Source organism: Sciurus vulgaris (genome assembly GCF_902686455.1).
Source record: "Sciurus vulgaris genome assembly, chromosome: 7".
Lineage (NCBI taxonomy): Eukaryota > Metazoa > Chordata > Mammalia > Rodentia > Sciuridae > Sciurus > Sciurus vulgaris.
The window spans coordinates 16,500,825-16,521,847 of record NC_136467.1 but is presented as its reverse complement, the minus strand read 5'-3'; the positions used below and the strand labels follow the sequence as shown (position 1 = coordinate 16,521,847).

Genomic DNA, 21,023 nt, shown 5'->3' with positions numbered 1-21,023 from the left:
ATTTTTTACTCTGAAGACAATAACTTGGTTCTTAATAGTATAATATGATTTAACATAGCATAGACATGTAATTATAGTCATGAAAAATTAATAACAAATTACTAGAAGTTATAATTAATCTTAGCAGTAAGAAATCAAATAGAAGTTAAACTTCAAGGAAAAACAGGTGGTATACAACAACTTGCCTTTGTAAGTTTCGAGTCAAGGATACTTCATTGTGGGGAAGTGTCAAGTAAGATAAGATATTACCAGATGGCGCCTGTTGGCTAAATGCCCAAATCCTTCTTCTGTTATCTATGCCCTTGAAACTCCCTCCTTTATTCTTAGTAAGTTTGTAAAGGGTATAAAAATTGCTGGTGAATTCAATAAACTTGTCAGCAACCTAACACTGACCTGAGTCTGTGTGGTTGCTGTCCATCGCCGACGCTGCGCCGCCTAATCACTCGGGGCTTTTACATTTCAGGCCATCAAGGACCCCTGGACTCTGCTGCTTGGGCTGGTCCCCGGCATAGGTTCTCATCTGGATGTTGACCTTGGGATTGGGAATTTCCTCTGGTTATCTGTTTTGATTGTATCGGTTTCTGCCCCTCTTAAGACATGGTCAGCACAGCATTGATATATAGGGATTCTCTAGGGAAAGGTCTTGGCTGCTCGATGTAATGGTTCCCATTTGTCAGCCATGGTTTCGGGGCTCCTCAATGGTTGTCTCTCTGTGTTTCTTTTTCTGCAATCATGCAGTTGGAGTTGATTTGTGAGAAAAAACACTTGAGGTGAAGAAAGGGCCACTTACGGATATAAGCCTGTCTAAGATGGTGTTTTACTGTGATGATCTGGCTATTGATTAGCTTTCTGGATTAGTATACATCTTCCCATTGGAGTTGGTCTGTCAAAGGTAAAGTAAGTGGAGAAAGTTGTACGTGCAGGACTGTCTGTTTTAGTGGTCCCCGTGTTTCAGCCCTGGTTTCTGCGATTCTTTCTTTGTGTTTTTTTGTATTTGTTACTGGTTCTTAAGGCATGGGCCATGCTGCATTGATCTTACCAGTAGACTCTTGAGCCGAGAGATCTTGTCTGAATGGGCCACCAATAGATAAAAGCCTGTATAAGAGAAAGATGATTTACTGAAACACAACCTGACCTGTGAATGGTTTTTCTGGATTATTATACAATTCTGAAACTGAAGTGAGTCTGTCAGGGGTAAAGTATGTGAAAGAGATTCTGCATGTACAGGCACTTATGCACTTGCCTGATACGGGGTCTGAACCATCAGGAACTAAGTTGAAGTAGCCGAAGGCCCTGCCACTGGTATGCAAGGATACCAGGGCACCAGAAGAAAGGGCGAAAATAGATTTCAATCTGTTAAACCCAGGACTGGCACTCCCAGTACTGCTTCTCAGCCTGACCCCAGGCAGTCACAGATCATCTCTCACTGTGGATCTAGGACACCAGCAGTAAACTGGGGTGGGGGTGGTGTTCCAGAAAAGCTGCCTAGGTTGCAGAAAAATGGTCAAAGAGAACGTGACGTCTGCCCTGCCTTCCAGCTGCTCTTGTTCCTTGTGGGTAAAGGCTGCTGGCCACGAAGCATGTGGTAGTAGGTCTCAGCACAGTCAGTTTATGACCAGGGGACAGGAAGAGTGTCCCCATTAAGATCTGACAGGACACCCAATATGCCCATGTGATATTCATCATGGGGGCAAAGATGAATAATATAATAGTATTATAATACTATAATTATAATTGCTATAATAGTATTCCATCAAGCTAAATGCCTGGGGACACTGGCAGAATAAATAACTGCACCCAGAAAAGAAAAAGACAGGAAGTAAGGCCAACCTGTGTTCTGTAGGCAGCCTCTGCAAAAGGATCTTCAAGGAAACCTAAAGAAAAGGTGGGGAGGGCCTCTTGCATCACATTTGACTATGCCTGGTATGAGATAAAGGCCCAAAGGAGCCTCTGGGTGCAATTGACAGTGGGGAACTCACTTAAAGTGGATGGCATTGTGATAATGATAACAGAGGCAGGTCAGGCTCAAAAATATCCTGTGCTCCAACTTCATGAATGCAACCTGGGAGAAAAACGATTAAGCACCGTTTGTGTATACGCTGCATTTTCCAACCCTCTCCTGGGATGAGATTAGTTGTGTTAATTAAATGTGCAGATAACATTCATAAGGATTTATTTCAGAATATAAATTTAAGAAAGGCTTCAAACTTAAAAAAGATAAAAGAAACTTACAGGTATGGAAATATATTTTGGTATGGAAAATTGGAAGGTAAAAGAAATGTTTCTAGATGAGAAAGTATTTTGTCTAGTAATGTTATCATCTTGTTGAAAATTCAAAGATGAAAGAGGACAAAACTAAGGATGTGAAGTTGTGAATGTCTGAGTAAGTTGCTGAAGGTTTGTGGAAGGGAAATCTCAAAAATTTTGTGTTTGTGATTAAATTGACTGTAAGTTATGTATCAACAAAATTTTCTTGTGTTTATCAGGTTTTATTACTTGGGGAAACTAAGTCTTAAAGAAATTCGAGTTTGTACCTGTTTTAGTCACAAATGATTACTTTGTTACTGGTTAAACAAACAACAGTTACCTAAACCTAGCAACATATTTTACACCCTAAATATATGTGGCTACGTATAAGTATGCATCTGAGAACTGTATCTGTCTAAGCCTTGTCTTAGTGTTAATGAAAAGTTTGTAAAATGAAAGTTCATTGAAGTTTCCTGGCAAGATAATTAATAAGTTCTCTCTTTTATACATTGTATTTGACATAGAAGGACCTCACTGACATTTGAAGACTTGTCTTTCATATGTTTGCTTTGACTAAGTCAATTTTTGATCACTAATCCTGTTTCCTAAATGTATAAGAGATGTAAGACTATCTTTGATTTTTGTTAATCAACGCAGAACTTTGATTATTGTTACCACACACTTTCAATTCTAAATCGCACCAAAAAAGTTAAACTTAGTTAAGTGTAAAGCTTTGCCAAGTTGGTGTTCTCTAAACTAAAATGATGTGTAGGAAAATCTTGGATTTGTACCAAAATAACAAATGTGGTTGGTATGTGTTCACATCATTTGATGTTTGATAGCTGAATCAAGTAACCTGTTGTCAATAAGTTATATACACAATTCTGGGTTACTCTCCAGTCTGGAATTGGAATTTAAATGCATTTTGGGAAGATAATAAGGAGAGTTTGGTCTGTTCAAAGGTGACATTATAAAACATGGAAGCATTTTGCCACTTTTTCCACAAAAAGAAAGTCAAAAGCTCCCATAGCCTTTGTTTGATTCGTGTTTTAGTTGTAAAGTTGTGTTGTGTTATTTGTCAAGAACTCTGCCTTACGTGAGATAAGACTCCCACCTAACTCCATGTTAGAATGGCTCCCAAATGGGCAGGACTTGAGCTCACTTAGAGTTGTGATGGTGGAGTTGTCTGAAGTTTGATGGTAGCTCCAGCCAGACGGGTGCCGAACTGGCTGACTGGGTGAGTTGAGACAGATGCCCTCATGCCTTCTTCCAACCTTCCCACCAGATGAAGACTGCCCAGTCTGTCCCTGTGCACTTCAGGAATGGTGGAGCTGGGTATCCTGGCTCTCTCCATCCTCTCCAATCTGTGCTTGCCCTTGGCAGAATGTCCCCAGTGTCTGAGTTTTCACAGGATCGCCTGACCAAGACTCAAGTCCACTCAAATTCAGTCACTATCTGAAGGGTCTTCAGAATAGGCCACACTGCCATCCCAGGATCTTAATGCCATTCCAACTTGCAGAGAGACCACCCTGGATGCACTCACACAAAGGATTGACCCTACAAAGCAGCAGCAAGATGTCAGCCAACAGCACTTCCAGCAGGAGAATCTCAGGTGCAGCCAAACCTGCAGGAACCTTGACACTGGACCTCCAGGCTCTGTCCAGTGTCCCCAGAGTTGTTTGCACCCTGAGTTGTTGGTGGTGGCAAAACTGCAAGAACCCTGGACCCCCAGGCCCTGGCCAGTGTCCCAAGATGGAGATGGCTGCCAGCACCCTGGCACTGGACCTCCACGGGTTGGTGTTGGCAGCAGCCTGAGAACCCCTGCTGCTTCTTATCATGTCACCACGTCTGTGCAAAATAGCTTACAGGACAACCTCTGGCATCCTTGACGAGCTCTGCGGTCACTCTGATCCTGAGTCCAGATCTCAGAGGGGAACTGCACTCACTGAATTGGGAACCCAAACTCAATGGGAGTAATTTGATGGCACTCGACGTGCAGAGGAAAGGAGGCCACGGCAAAGGGCATGAGAGTCAGAGCAGCAAATGAGCAGGCTGACTCCTGCAGCCCTAGGATGTGGGTTCATGGTGATTCTGGAAGAGAAATACATGGGAGGGTTACTATATCCTCACTTGATCTTAATGAGCATTGTAGTTTAAGTACAAGGGAGAAGGTAAAACTGGAACCCGAAAAACAGTTATATATCCTCCATCACTTCCAAGACTTAAGCCAGATTACACACCTAGATCCTTTGAGTGTAGAGGAGGTGTGCCGTGATGAGTAAGATCTTGGTACACTAATGCAATATTATACTTTTAATGTTTCTTTCAACTATCCCCAGAATAGACTTAAGGCCTATCACCAGGGTCACTGCACACTAGGAAAAATGAAATGATCGGAACTCTTTCTGGCTTATGGTACCACACTGCAATAAACCTTCATATATCTAAATGCTATATGGAACATGTTTGGAAGCCCAGAAGTAAAGCCGGGTTTGTTGTGAAGGTGGAGGAGCACACTGTTAACCGACTGGTTATTATCAAATTACATATCAAAGGATTCAACCAACATGTATGATAACTCTGTTAGTCATTTTCCTGTTCTCCACGTGCTACAGGTATACTGAAGAAGTTTTTGATTTGGTGGTTGTAATAATGGCCCATTATGCTTTTCATCTGTGTTCTTGATTTTTTCAGATATGTTAAATCTTGTTGCAGCATTATATGCTGTGAATTGATCACAACATTTGTCTATATCTCAGAAGAACTGACTTGAGTAGAAATTCTTCATGTATTTTGGATATTAATTCTATTGTGGAATGAATAAAATGACTTTTGAAAGTAGAGAGTGTTCTGTGCAACAGCAAAAACTTCTTTTTCTTCTTGTTTGAACTTGAAGATTTGTTTTATTTCTACTGGAACTATTTTCCAATTTGCTCTCCACTGTATCCACACAAAACCACATGCATACAACTTACTTCTAATTGAAGGTGAGGGCAGGTTGAGGAATAACACAAAAAAGCTGTGTTGGGGTAAAACCGGAAAACATTTCATTCCTTAGCAACAAGAACATGTTCTGAGACAACAAAATGTTTGAGATTGACATCTAGACTACCTGTTAGTTTAAGAGTGATTCCTAAATTCCACATATATAAACAATTTAGCAGAATCCCTGCTTTTATTGCTTTTATTTACTCTACAATGGGAAGGAAGCATGAAATGCCTTTCAGTCTATGAAGATTTATTGGTCAGGGTTCTCCAGGGAAACAACTAAGAGACTTTATTGTAGAAATTCCAGTTTTTGTCTGCAGGCTGGACAAACAGGACAGCCAGGGGTATAATTCTGTTTGAACCAAAGACCTGGGAATGAGGGCTGATGTGTAAATCCTGATCTGATTCACAGAACTGGAGAAACAGTGATGCTTTGTCGTATCCCAGAACCAGGGAATATGGACATCTCAGATTACAAAGAGGAATTTGTCCTTCCAAATTTGACTTTTGGTTTTGTTAGGGCCCTGAAAGGATTGGATGATACCTCCTCACACCAGGGAGCGAGACTTCTTTGCTCATTGTACTGCCTTAAAACAAATCTTTGCCAAAAACACCAGCATAGAAACACCCAGAAAGAATGTTGTACAAGCTATCAGGGTTTACCTTAGGCAGTGTGTTGATACATTAAATTAACTATCACAATATGTAGAGAAAAATTCCAAAATCATTAAGATTGTTTTAAAAACAGATGTTTATTTAAATACAACAAAATATAAAAGAGTCACTGATGTTAAAAATGTTGTCTGCCATGGTACTTAACAGACAATATTGTACCATATTGCAATGATAAATAATGATAACTAATTTATTCTTTTTAAAGGGGGGGGGGAAGGGGCCTGGGACATAAATAGCCCTTCAAAGAGTGACCCTGTGCCTCCTTTCCTGAAGACTGCATCACATTTAAAAGCACCATAGTCAGCACATGAATCTTTGGGGGACTTTCCACATCCAAACTATACAAAGGGCAGCTCAAAGTGCAGAGAAGTATTTGATTGCACAAGACCCAGATGAAATATTGGACTTGTTGCTCTACCAGAGGCTAAGAGCACAATTCCACAGGTAGCAAGGGACATGACCTAACATGTTAACAAAAAGTGCAGAATTAGAATACCACAAAACAGAATAAAGAGCTGGAAGTTGAAGTTGATGTTACAGGATCTTCATGGGGATAATCAGATCCTGGGTGCCCAAGGCCAAAGGTGGCAAAGGAAAGGTGAGTGTCATTGCTACAATGGACAGGAGAGAGAAAGCAGCAGTCAGGATGGTCCAACACTTGCAGAAGTAGGCTATGGGCTCATGGTGTTCCCACAAGTGAACTAAAACTGTCTCTTCCAAATCCTGCCTAGACCTGAATAAGCAGAAGAGCTCCAGGCGGTGTGGGAAAGTCTGACTGACATCTGGAGGCCTCTGGATTCGCTGTTCTATCTCCATTTGCTCTACGGAGGAATAGCAGGTGGTAGACTGGCAGAAGACCAACCAGGAGAGTCACTTAACTGAATCACATCTTCAAAAGTTTCTTGGGAGCATCTTCAACCTTCAGAAAAGAAACAGATGTTCAACTCTCTGAAGATATCCTAAGTCGGTTCTCCTGGGGGACCCCTCACAGGTTACTCCCCATCTCAGACCCATGCTCACCTTGGGTGATAAGTTTCTGTTCACCATCATCCAAGGGTTCTGCAGCCTCTACCAACCTCCTCCCTTCTTTCCTATAGTCCAGAATCAGCCCCAGGCCTCTCGTTCGCCTGGCTGTCTCAGGACCTAAGCTGTAATGACTGGATCTGCTCCCTGACTGGGAGCCTGCTCCTCACCCCATAGGAGGGGCCTAGGTCATGGTGGGTAGGGAGAGCCTCGTCCAAAGAGAGGGACATGGAACCTGGTTCCCAAACTTTGGGTGGGATTACAGACACACATCATTCTTTCTTCTCCTCTCTCAACCTCTCCTTACCTGGGAGCAGGGTAGCTCTAAAAGTGACTGGCCCTGTCCTACTTCCTTCTCTTCTGTTAGGTCATCTGCAGCATAAGAATCCTGCTACTGCGCAGCCCCTCCAGTCTCTGCAGAGACTCTGCTCAAGGCAGAGGCTGCTGAGCTGGCTCAGGATCTGGAGTCTGCAGGAGAGTGGGTTCCAGGGCCACAGCAAAGGGCAAGGCCTGGAGTCCAAGAGTCCCCTGAGAGCTGGCATCCTCTGCCTTCACCCTGCACAGACTCTACTCTCAGTTTGCCCTACAACTGCTGGAAATGAGCCTCCTGTGGGAAAGCAGCCCTGAACTCCAGCCTTCCAATTGGGGTGAGAAAGGCCTTCCGTACTCCCTATTCTGGGATTAGCCATAGGACACTCTCTTTTTGACTATGGGCTTGGAGTCCCATCCTCTTGACATTGAAAGGAGCTACCATGCTGCCATCATCCAGGAGTGGGTATTTTCCTGCCTGTGTTCCTGTTATCTGCACACCATGCACCACTGGGCCCTCTCATGGAGAAACCTGGTCGGAATCATACCTGCAGAAGCTAACACCCATTAGAAGCCACGGGCCATCGTAGTATGGTCCCTTCTCTTTCCCATGGGTCCTGACAGGGAGGATTGCTTAGAATTCAGGGCTGAGCATGGCCAGGCTATTGCTACCAGTGACAGGAGTTCTGATTCTCCTGTCTCTTCTCAGGATCAGAAGGACCAGTCAAGGTGCAGGCTGGGACCTTGGGAATTCAACTTCCTGTCCTCGTTCCTCACTCATCTGCCCCTTGCCTCTCTCCTGGTTCTGCCCATAGCACCTGTCAAGTAGAACTGCTGGATGCCCAGTAGATGAAGCAGGTGAGGATCCATGGCAGGGTCAAAGGAATAAGTGTGCTGGCTGCGGACTTCTGAAAGGCTGTGTCTGTGGTGGTGCTTGAGGGTCCTGAGACGGAAACACAAGAGTGTTAGTCCTGTTCAGACCAAGTCACTCGGGCAGGTAGATAGTCCCTAGAGTACTGCTCCATGGCAGCTGCTGTGACGCTTGAGGACTGAAGGAGACTGGAGAAGGGCCGAGTCCTTAAGGAGCTCCTACAGGTATTGGAGAAGCCTGGGTGACTGGTGCAGAATACAAGGTGACCCAGGAGCATGGTGGTGGAGAAGGACTCAGGAGGTCACATGTGAAGTGATTTACAAGAATTCTGAAAAAGAGACCAGGCGAGATGAGAAAGAAGAGTGATTCTAAACTGAGGGAACAATAAGATGAAAAGTCCCGGAAAGACCAGGATGTTCACGGGATGAAGCCAGCAAGAACCCCACAGGAAATGCCAGACCAAAAGTATGTGCACTGAGGCAGAAGGATGAGGAGGTGAGAAGGGAAAAGTTGGGAAGGGTATACCCATGGCTGTTAATCTAGGGCTGACTCACGGTGGAGGGGCCATGCACACACACAGGCACACACACAGGCACACACACAGGCACACACAGGCACACACACAGGCACACACACAGGCACACACACAGGCACACACAGGCACACACAGGCACACACACAGGCACACACTGGCACACACACAGGCACACACAGGCACACACAGGCACACACACTGGCACACACACAGGCACACACACTGGCACACACACAGGTACACACAGGCACACACACAGGCACACACAGGCACACACAGGCACACACACAGGCACACACACAGGCACACACAGGCACACACAGGCACACACACAGGCACACACTGGCACACACAGGCACACACAGGCACACACAGGCACACACACTGGCACAAACACAGGCACACACGGGCACACACACAGGCACACACTGGCACACACACTGGCACACACAGGCACACACACTGGCACAAACACAGGCACACACAGGCACACACACAGGCACACACAGGCACACACACAGGCACACACAGGCACACACACTGGCACACACAGGCACACACAGGCACACACAGGCACACACAGGCACACACGAGGTAGGAGCATCTCCTGTGAAGTCAGCCAGCACCTCCCCCCTCCTGCCAGTCACCTGCTGGCGTCAGCTCTGCCTTCCACTGCTCCGCCTTCCACTGCTCCAAGAACTTCTCAAGCCAGGCTCTGCAGTCACCCTTAGAGGACCTGTGTAAGAACTCGGTCACCTCCCTGTCATTTTCCCACTTTTCTTTCATCCAGTTGGATCCAGGATGAACCTCTGTCCACCTTCGGTTGTCTGAGTCAAAGCGGAGCCTCATCTGTCCATTGAAGCCAAACTCCCAGGACCCGCTGGTGCATCCACTGGATTTAAGCTGACAAGACATCCTGCCCTCCAGGACGAGGAAATCTGCCCCATCAGAAAGAGATCAGCCTCCATCCTTAACAATCCTTTGTTCCCCCCAGCACCACCTTCCCTGGTCTTCTAATCTGGCTGTGTTGTGTCCTCCAAACCAGCCCTGTCTGGGCCTTTGGAAGGACCAACATCCAATTAATTTTTCACATGCATGCAATCAACATCCTAAACCCACAGTCGGCTCTCTCATGCCCTTGGACCATTCAGACTTACCCCTGGCCCTGGGATTTTCTGCTTTAATGTCAGCCAGTTGCTGTCTTAGCATTTGCCCCATATCTCTCAGTGCGGTGTTCTGCTCTCGCCAGGTGACTGTAGTATTCACTTTCTCTCCCAGGGCACTCAAGGTCTTGACCCTGTCCACGCCACAGTCGTAGGAGAGAAAGGTCTTCTGATCCACCTGGGCTTGAACTGTACACCACTGCTGTCCAGGTGCAGGCTGCAAACTGACGGTGAAGTCATAGCAGAGAGAGTGAGTGCCTGCGGAGGAGAGGGAAGCAAGGGTTGGGGTGGTGAGAACAGGACCTTTAGGCGCCCCCTCCGCATCCCTCTGAAGGGCTGAGCTGTAAGAGTAAGTGTGACCTTCCCACGCTGTCTCCTCCACCTGGCTATGGTGGGCATGCTCCCCTTGTGTGAGGAGGAGGGGACACTACCTGGTGAACAACCTCATGTGCAGGACGTGGTGCATTTCCCATCTGCCCATTGAACAACGCCTACATCCAGCAGCCAATGACCTTGCAGGGTGGTGCCAGGCCTGCTGTGAGGGACAGGCCTGATGGCAGAGGATGTGGAGAAGCAGCGCACTGGACCCAGGGAGGGAGGGAGAAGCACGGTGTGCAGCTGGGTCATGGTGGGCGCAGTGAGGATGGGACCACAGCTGCATGCTGGAGGGTGGATGGTTATGGCTCAGAGACTCCGGTGTGACTGTTAGGAGACGCACGAGTGTGCCAGTGGACTGCCTCCTTGTAGGGTGGAAAGCGATATCCTACCCCGAATGAAATGGAAAATCCAGTTCAAAGAAGGGAGGTAGAGGAGGGAGTCAGAAAATGTGCATCGAGGCTCAGAAAAGTGTCTTTGTGAGGTAGATGAAATATAAAACCCAGAAAAATGCCCGGTCCACTGTGCTTTGTAAGAAAGCCTGGCAGACACGTGTTTATCAAGTGTATGAGAAAATGTCTGGTACCTAAACCCAGAACCAAAGTTAGTTGAAAGGAAGGAATACTAAAATTAGTGTGGAGCATAAATAAATGAATTAGAGACTGAAAAAGAGCACAGAAGATGAGTGAAATAAAGAGTTGGTTCTTCAAAGAGATAACCTCAATCGACAAACCCTTTTTTAGACTAACTAGGCCAATGAGAGGGAAGACTCAAATAAACTCAGAGAGGCAAAGGGAGACATTGCAACAAGACCACAGAAATTCAAAGGGTCATTAGAAATCAGTAGGAACCAAGATATCCATTTTTACTATTATTAGCAAAAATTTGGCAACCTAGAAGAAATGGAGAAATTCCTGAACATTACACACATATATATTACCAATGCTGAATCATGAAGAAATAAAAAAAAGCTGAGCAGATCAATAAGAAGTAACAAGATTGAATCCGTAGTAATAGTCTCCCATCAAAGAAAATCCCAGGATCAGAGAAGTGTATGCTGAGCTCTTCAAACATTTAAAGAAGAACAGTTTCAGGTTCTCCTTAAGTTATTCCCCAAAATAGAAGAGAAACAAATTCTTCTGAATACATGTGATAAGGCAAGCATTACCAGGATCCCCAAACCTGAGAATACACAGAGAAAGTAATCCACAGCTAATATTCTTGATGAACAAGGATGCAAAAATCCTGAACAAAGTATTAGCAGACTGAATCCAAGTGCCCACTAAAAATATTCATCATGATCAAGTGGAACCCATCTCAGGGATGCAAGAATGGTTCAACACTAGCTAATCAACAAACGAAACACCCCGCATTAATAGAATGAAGATGTAGAAAAGGCATTTGATAAAATCCATATCCCTTCATGATGAAAATGTCAAAACAACTAGGTACAGAAGGAGCATATCTCAATATAATAAAGGACATATGAAATGAGCCATCAGCTAGCATCATATCAAGTGGGTAAACAATGAACGTTTCCTCACTGAGGTCTAAAATAAGAGAAGAATGACCACTTTTTACCACTTTTGATCAACAGAATTCTGGCAGTGCTAGCTAAAGCAGTCAGATAAGAGAAAAAACAAAGAGTATCCAAACTGGAAAAAACAAAGGAAGAAAATTCTCACTGTTCACACATGAGCTGACCTTACATAGAGAGAACTCCAAAGACTCTACTGAAGAATATTACTGGTAATAGATGAATTTAGCAGAGTTGCAGAATACAAAAAATAAAATTATTAGAGTTGTTAAATACCAATAACAAATCAACTGAAATAGAAATCAAGGGAACAGTACTATTTACAATAACTGCAAAATATACAATATAATACCTTGAAATGGATTTAAACCCAAGGGTAAAAGATCTCTACATTGAGAACTATAAAGCACTGAAGAAAGAAATGGAAAACCACACACACACACAAATAGAAAGATAAGCACGTTTATGGTTTGGAAGAATCAATACTGTTCCAATATCTACTCTACTCCAAAAGAATGGCAGATTCACTGAAATCCCTATCAAAACATCAAGGGCGTTTATACAGAACTAGAAAAGACTACCCTAAAATTGCTATGGCACAACAAAATTCCTGAAGACTCAAAGCCATCTCTCATGGGAAGGACAAAGCAAGAGGAGTTACTTTACCTGACTTCAAAATTAACAACAAAGCTGGAGGAATCACAACAGCATGGTGCTGGCTTAAAAACAGAAGCATGGACCAATGGAACAGAAGAGAGAGCACAGAATCAGACCCTCACACCTACAGCAACCTAGTTTTGAAGAAAACAAGGGAGGGCATGCACAGGACAAAGAATGACACTAGACCCCTGTGGCTCTTCACTTACAAAAATCAAGTCAAAGTGGATTAAATTGCCTGGGGGTGTAGTTCAAGGGTAAAATGCTTGCTTTCCATGCAGGAGACCCTGGGTCAGCCCCAGCATGGGAAAAAACAAACACAAACAAAAATTGGAAACTTAAATGCAAGACCTGAAACTATGAAGTTACTACAAGAAAACATAGTGAAAATGTTTCAAGACATTGAAATGGGAAAAGATTTTTGGAGAAGTTCCTAAAATAACAGAAAACAAAAGCACAACCAGACATAGGATGACATGGAAGTAAGAAATAGTCTGCACAACAAAGGCAACAATATTGAGAGTGGAGAGACATCCTATGGAATGTCAGAAAACATTTGCATGCTGTGCATCAGATAAGAGGTTAATATCCAGAACAAGTAAGCAACTCAAAGGACTTAATACCTAGAAAACATGTAGGCTGATAAAAAATGAGAAAAATATGAGAAGATAGTTCTCAAAAGAGACAAGCAAATGTCCAATATGTATGCAAAAATAGTATCACCAGTCATCCTTGAAATGCAAATCAGAACCACAATAAGATATCATCTCACTACAGTAAGAGTGTCTGCTAAAAAAAAGAAAAAGAAAGTAAGTGCTAGCAAGAGAATCCTTGTATATTGTTATTGGGAAAGTCAATTCATAGTGAGGAGATTTAGAAGGGTTTAGGCAGCCAGGGCAAGATGGCGAGTGTGGAGGTCCGTAACGTTAGTGCAGGTTACAAACAATTAGAGTAACATTGTCAACAGGAACACAGTGAAAGTGATGAGAATTGAATGTAGGGCTAGGATATTGCTCAGTGGTGGGACAGGTGTGATGCAGCCACATCAATGATTATATCAGCTCAATTCACAACAGCTAAACTATGGAACCAACCTAGGTGCCCTTCAACAGATGAATGGATAAAGATACTGTAGTATACACACACACACACACACACACACACACACATATATGTATATTACTCAGTCTTAAAGAAGAATGAAATCATGGCATTTGCCGGTAAATGGATGGAAGTAGAGAATGTTATGCTAAGTGAAATAAGCCAACCCCAAAGAACCAAAGGTCACATGTTTTCTCTGATCTGTGGATTCTACTTCCATAAGGGGACAGGGGAGAATAGCGCTATTTTGGACTAGAGAGAGGGGAGTAAAGGAATGGGAGGGGACATGGGGGTAGGAATGATAGAATGAATTGCACATTATTACCCAGTGTGCATATATTATATTATGACCTGTTAAATCTCCATCACCTACAATTAGACAAATGAGAAGTTACATTCCATTTATGTATGGTGTGTCAAAATGCACTCTACTGTCATTTGGAACACTGGTTATTCTCCTAAGGTAGATCAGTGGAGAAGGAGATGGGGGAGGCAAGGTGGACAGGGACGGGAGGAAATGCAGAATGGAGTTAACAAATCATGTTCTGTTCATATATAAACGTACCACAGGAAACTTCCCCTTCATGTGTGAGTGGAAAGCATCAATCAAGGATGGATAAACGGATGAGTGAGGGGAGGTTCAGTGGAGGGGGAGTGGGGTGGGGGGTGGGGGAAGAGCGGGGCCTGAAATGGAGTGGGTCAGATTCCATGCATGCGTGATTGTGTGGGGATGAATCCAGCTACCTTCTGTAACTATAATGCTCTAATGCCAATAAAAAAGAAAGGATTTTGAAATTAGCAGAGACATAAGTTGAACCCACTTTAAACATTGTACAATGTACACATGTATCAAAACTCCTCATGTGTGGGTATCTGAAGCATCACCATGTCCCCTGGTACTGACAAGGTCCATGTGGGGCCAGGAATGCGTGGACATATCCCAGGTCCTGCTCATAGGGATCATTTCAAATTCCCTGAATTTGTAATAGAAATGAAGAATCACGGACTTGGTGAGTCCCTTGTGGAGTCAGCGCTACCCTAGTGGGAAGGCCAAGTGCAGTCTGCTGACAGTGCTTCCCCATTCCCCAGACACTATGTTTAAAGTAATATCTCATCCTGGAGAACACACGGAGATTTGTGCCAGTCTAAAACCTTGAAGGATGCACATGGGCCAAGTCTATCTTCTCCTGTGTTCTTCCCAGGCTGGGTCGTGAAATTTTCTCTGAAGGGTTTGCTATTATATATTTTAGGCCTTGCAGTTGGTTACAACCACTCAACCCTGCTCTTGTATCTCAGAAGCTGCCACACTAAACTACATTCCTAGCAATTGTGTATATGTTTTCCCCTCATCAGCAATGACTGGCATTTGTTGTCTTGATGACTGCCATTCTAACTGGGGTGAGATGAAATGGCAATGTAGTTTTGGTTTGCATTTTCATGATTACTATGGTTGTTGAACATTTTTAAAATATTTGTTGGCCATTTGTGTTCCTTCTTTTGAGAAATGTCTCTTTAGTCCTTCTGCCCATTTGTTGATTGCATTGTGTTTTCTGTTTTTTGGCGATGACTTTTTCAAGTTCTTTATATATTCTGCATATTAATCCCTTGTCAGAGTAACAGCTGGCAAAGAATTTTAATTTATTCGTGGTTTTATCTTTTGAGCTTTGCAGGTGTTGTTAAGGAAGTCAGTGCATGCACCGAGATGTTGGAGTGTTGACCCTCTGTTTTCTTCTAGCAGTTTTTGGTTGAATTCCAGAGTCTTTGTTCCATTTTGATTTGACTTTTGTGCAGGGTGCCAGGGATCTAGTTTTATTCTCCCATATATGAATATCATTTCATTCTCCTACATATGAATATCTGGTTTTCCAGCACCATTTGTTAAAAAGGTTATCTTTTCTCCAACATATATGTTTGGCACCTTTGTCAAGGATCAGATGACTGAATCTGTGGATTTTTTTCCGTTTTCTGTTTTGTTCTTTCGGTCTTCATATGTCCCCCCCCAATACCATGGAGCTCCCCCCCCTTCTATAAAGATCTGTATTATAATCGGAGATCAATTGTACTACACGTGCCTCCAGCATAATTCTTCTTACTCAGGACCGCTTTGGTTATTCTTCTTTAATTCTTCCGGATGAATTTTAGAACTGTTTTTCCCCCAGTAGTTTTGTGAAGACGTCACTGATATTTCAATGGGGATTGCATCAAATCTGTGACCCCTTTTGATAAAATGGTCATTTTAACAATTTTAATTCTGCCGATTCATCTTCTAAGGTCTTCCTTGAATGCAGGGTCTGTTGCATACAGCCCTACTACTGAGTTACATCTCAGGTCCTATTGGGTATAATTATAATGCACCAATTAAAAAAGAAGAAAAAATATTTTAAAGAAAATTCTTTTTTTTTAAACTTGTCTCTTTTTATCAGAAATACAGATATATTTCAGATGTACTTTATAACAACGGAATAATTCTCTACTATAAGGATTTACTATACTTTATTTTTCTAGTGATTGAAATAGGGATATTTCAAATATAAGAAAATTGTTTTGACAAATTTTAATTTCATTCCTTATTTTTATTGTTTCATTATAGGTGTCCTTAATGGTCGCATTTGTTTTTACAAATTCATTCGCGCAAGCTGTAGCGACAGAATTTGGGCACTATAATTCCCAGAACTTCCTCTTTCCTCTCGTCCCTCCCCCTGGTCTCTACTGATATCTCTTCGATTTTCATGAGACATCTCCATCCACCTTTCTTTTCCGTTAAAAGAAAATCCTAAAAAGTAGATATCGGTTTTTCAAGATGGCGGCCTAGAGGGTGGCTGCATTACGTGTTGCTCCAGAACTCAGGATTCAAGAGAGGAGATATTGAGACGCTTGGGACCAACTCAAAGTAGCCGGGTGACTCTCACCCCCTGGGGGGGCATCCCGGATGGGACGGGGGTCCCGGAACATAGGAAACTTTGTGAAGTAGAACTGCCGGCGAGACGCCCCTCCCCCCGCTGGAGCGCCGTAGAGGAGGCCGCTCGGCACAGCGCTGGGACTCGGAGCAGCCACTGGGGCTCCGGCGGCTGCCCGGGGGAGGAGAGGCGGGGAGAACTGTGTGGACTCAGGACACCGGGGCCTGCCCTGAGGAGGAGGAGAGGAGCGTGGCCACTTGGATTCGGAGAGACTGCGCCAGAGCTGCAGGCGGTTGCCAGAGGAGAAGCCGCGCGGCGAGCTGTTTGGAATCAGAACGACGCTTCTGAACCCCGGGGCCTGCCCTGAGGACGAGGAGGAAGAGGAGCAGCCGCTTGGATTCGGGCGACTATACGGGAACTACAGGCGGTTGCCAGAGAAGGGGCTGCGTGGCGAGCTGTTTGGACCCTGACCACTTCTGAACCCCGGGGCCTGCCCGGAGGAGGAGGAGGAGGAGGAGGAGGAGCGCGGCGGGTCCTTTGGACTCGCAGTGACTGCATTAGCGCTCCAGGCGGCTGCTCAGAGGAGAAGGCGAGTGGTGAGTTATTTGGTCTTAAAGTGACAGCTCCTGAACACAGGGGGGCTGCCTGGAGGAGAAGCGTGGTGGGACGCTTGGTCTTGAGGGACCACACCAGAGCTCCGGGCGGTGGCCCAGAGGACCCGTGCAGCGGGTCACGTGGATTCAGAGCCACTCAGAGGGACTGCTCCTGAACACCCGGGGGGTTATCTGGAGAAGGAGGAGGAACGGGCAGGGTCACTTCGACTCGGAGTGATTGATTGCCCCGGGCTACGGGTGGTTGGTGGGAGGAGGAGGCACGAAGTGAGTTTCTTGGACTCCTAGTGACCGCACCGGCATACTGGGCAGCTATCTGGAGGAAGAGGCCTGTGGCGGGTCTCTGGGACTCAGAGCGATTGTTCGGGGCCACAGGTGGCTGCTCAGAGGAGGGGCCACGCAGCCAGGCGATTAGGTGCAGAACAGGGTCCCAGGATCTAGGAGGCTTCTGGGTGGAAGAGCCGCACAGAGACAGGCTTAGGGCAGAGCGAAGGTTCCAGGCCTATGGGCAAATTCTCTGAGGAGGGGCAGCCTAAGGAGATTCATCTGCGAAGGGTGAGGCTCCCAGGCCCAGGAGGTAGGGCCGGGCCCCTGGAAACTTTGCAGAGGAAGGCAGCCCAGCCCAGGCAGTAGATGTAAATTGAGGGGAACCTCTAGGAGGAAACTGACCAGCGAGACCTCCCCACCGGGTGAGTCTTCCCTGCTGGGTGAGGTTTCCCACAAGGACGGTAAAACCGGAGGCTCAGGCCCAAACAGGCCTTGCCTCAGCCCACAGCCTAGGTCCCCTTTGGATGACCATTGGTCAACAAGTGGAGGCACCTCTGCCCACTAGCAGGGAATATACCCCACCTGAAGGCCACCACTCCTAGAGAGGCAGCTTCCTTGTGGAGCACCGCATTATCAACCTCCTCCAAGACTTCAGCCTACTGAAGGCTAAGAGGGGATATATATAGAAATCTTCAGGGTCATTGTAAATCAACAGAGGAAATCTGCAATATCTCAGCGGTCCACTGATATCTGAACAACATGAGAAAACAAGGAAAGAAAATGCTGCAAACAAATCTAGATGTTACATCAATAAAACCCAATGACAGCATGGCAGAAGAAATGACAGAAAAGGAGTTCAGAATGTACATAATTAAAATGATCAGAGAAGCAAACGAGGAGATGAAAGAGCAAATGCAAGCATTGAATGATGAGATGAAAGAGCAAATGCAAGCATTGATTGATCGCACCAATCGACAGTTAAAAGAGCAAATACAGGAAGCAAAAGATCATTTCAATAAAGAGTTAGAGATATTGAAAAAAAACCAAACAGAAATCCTTGACATGAAGGAAACAATAAACCAAATTAAGAACTCCATAGAAAGCATATCCAATAGGATAGAACACCTGGAAGACAGAACCTCAGACATTGAAGACAAAATATTTAACCTTGAAAACAAAGCTGAACAAACAGAGAAGATGGTAAGAAATCATGAACAGAATCTACAAGAACTATGGGATATCATGAAAAGGCCAAATTTAAGAATTATTGGGATTGAGGAAGGCCTAGAGAAACAAGCCAAAGGAATGAACAACCTATTCAATGAAATAATATCAGAAAATTTCCCAAATCTGAAGAATGAAATGGAAAATCAAGTTCAAGAGGCTTACAGGACTCCAAATACACAAAATTACAACAGACCCACACCAAGGCACATTATAATGAAAATACCTAACATACAAAATAAAGACAGAATTTTAAAGGCTGTGAGAGAAAAGAACCAAATTACATTCAGGGGGAAACCAATACGCATATCAGCAGATTTTTCAATCCAGACCCTAAAAGCTAGAAGGTCCTGGAACAACATTTTTCAAGCCCTGAAAGAAAATGGATGCCAACCAAGAATCTTATACCCAGCAAAACTTACCTTCAAATTTGACGATGAAATAAAATCCTTCCATGATAAACAAAAGCTAAAAGAATTTACAAAAAGAAAGCCAGCATTACAGAACATTCTCAACAAAATATTCCATGAGGAAGAGATGAAAAATAAAGAAGCAAATCAGCAAAGGGAGGAATTATCCTAAAGGAATTGTCAAATAAAGGAGGAAACAAGTTGTGTCAAACAAATAAATAAACAAAATTTTAAAAATGAACCAAATGACCGGGAAACCAAATCATTTCTCTATAATAACCCTGAACGTTAATGGCCTGAATTCATCAATCAAAAGACATAGACTGGCAGACTGGATTAAAAAGAAAGATCCAACAATATGTTGCCTGCAAGAGACTCACCTCATAGAAAAAGATACCCATAGATTAAAGGTGAAAGGATGGGGAAAAACATACCATGCACATGGACTCAGCAAAAAAGCTGGAGTATCCATCCTCATTTCCGATAATGTGGACTTCAAGCCAAAGTTAGTCAGAAGGGATAAAGAAGGTTATTTCATACTGCTTAAGGGAAGCATAAATCAGCAAGATATAACAATCATAAACATCTATGCCCCAAACAGTGGCTCATCTATGTATGTCAAACAAATCCTTCTCAATTTCAGAAACCAAATAGACCACAACACAATAATACTAGGTGATTTTAACACGCCGCTCTCACCACTGGACAGATCTTCCAGACAAAAATTGAGCAAAGAAACCATAGATCTCAACAACACAATCAATAATTTAGACTTAACGGACATTTATAGAATATTCCATCCAACCAAGAGTGAATACACTTTCTTCTCAGCAGCACATGGATCCTTCTCTAAAATAGACCATATATTATGCCACAAAGCTAATGTTAGCAAATACAAGAAGATAGAGACACTAGCATGTATTCTATCAGATCATAATGGATTGAAGTTAGAAATAAATGAAAGAGTAAAACACAGAAACTATTCCAACATCTGGAGGTTAAACAATATGCTATTATATGATGAATGGATAACAGAAGATATTAAGAAGGAAATTAAAAAATTCTTAGAGGTAAATGAGAACAAAGAAACATCATATCAAAACCTCTGGGACACTATGAAAGCAGTACTTAGAGGGAAATTTATTTCATGGAGCGCATTTAATAAAAGAAGTAAAACTCAACAAATAAACAACCTAACACTACAGCTCAAAGCCTTAGAAAAAGAAGAACAGAACAGCACCAAAAGTAGTAGAAGACAGGAAATTGTTAAACTCAGAGCTGAAATCAATGAAATTGAAACAAAAGAAACAATACAAAAAATTGACAAAATAAATAGTTGGTTCTTCGAAAAAATAAACAAAATTGATAAACCTTTAGCCACACTAACAAAGAGAAGACGAGAGAAAACCCAAATCACTAAAATTCGGAATGAACAAGGAAATATCACTACAGACAGGATGGAAATACAAAACATAATTAGAAGCTATTTTGAAAATCTATACTCCAACAAAATAGAAAATTTCGAAGACATCAACAGGTTTCTAGAGACATATGAATTGCCTAAACTGAACGAGGAGGACATAAACAATTTAAATAGACCAATTTCAAGTACTGAAATAGAAGAAGTCATCAAAAGCCTACCAACAAAGAAAAGTCCGGGACCAGATGGGTTCTCAGCCGAGTTCTACAAAACCTTTAAGGAAGAGCTCATTCCAATACTTCTCAAAGTATTCCATAAAATAGAAGAGGAGGGAACCCTCCCAAACTCATTCTATGAAGCCAATATCACACTGATACCTAAACCAGACAGAGACTCATCAAGGAAAGAAAATTTCAGACCAATATCCTTAATGAACATCGACGCAAAAATTCTCAACAAAATTTTAGCAAATCGCATACAAAAACATATTAAAAAGATAGTGCACCATGATCAAGTGGGTTTCATCCCAGGGATGCAAGGTTGGTTCAACATCAGGAAATCAATAAACGTAATTCACCATATTAATAGACTTAAAGTCAAGAATCACATGATTATTTCAATAGACGCAGAAAAAGCATTTGATAAAATACAGCACCCCTTCATGCTCAAAACACTAGAACAAATAGGGATAGTGGGAACATTCCTTAATATTG

General features: G+C 43.4%; 1 protein-coding gene and 2 long non-coding RNA genes across 5 annotated transcripts in view; 1 reads left to right on the top strand and 2 right to left on the bottom strand.

The window, feature by feature from the left end:
- The window catches only part of LOC306665408, a 110,587-nt gene that overhangs the window by 24,547 nt on the left and 65,017 nt on the right, over positions 1 to 21,023 (top strand). The gene's annotated exons all lie outside the window — the stretch shown is intronic.
- The window catches only part of LOC306665398 (UL16-binding protein 1-like), a 162,092-nt gene that overhangs the window by 138,093 nt on the left and 2,976 nt on the right, over positions 1 to 21,023 (bottom strand). The window lies entirely within an intron of this gene.
- LOC306665411 lies at positions 5,975 to 9,325 on the bottom strand. The gene is made up of 3 exons (XR_013765008.1): positions 9,296 to 9,325; positions 8,061 to 8,185; positions 5,975 to 6,829 (listed from the first exon to the last, which is right to left on the bottom strand). It is a non-coding gene; the product is annotated as an uncharacterized lncRNA (long non-coding RNA).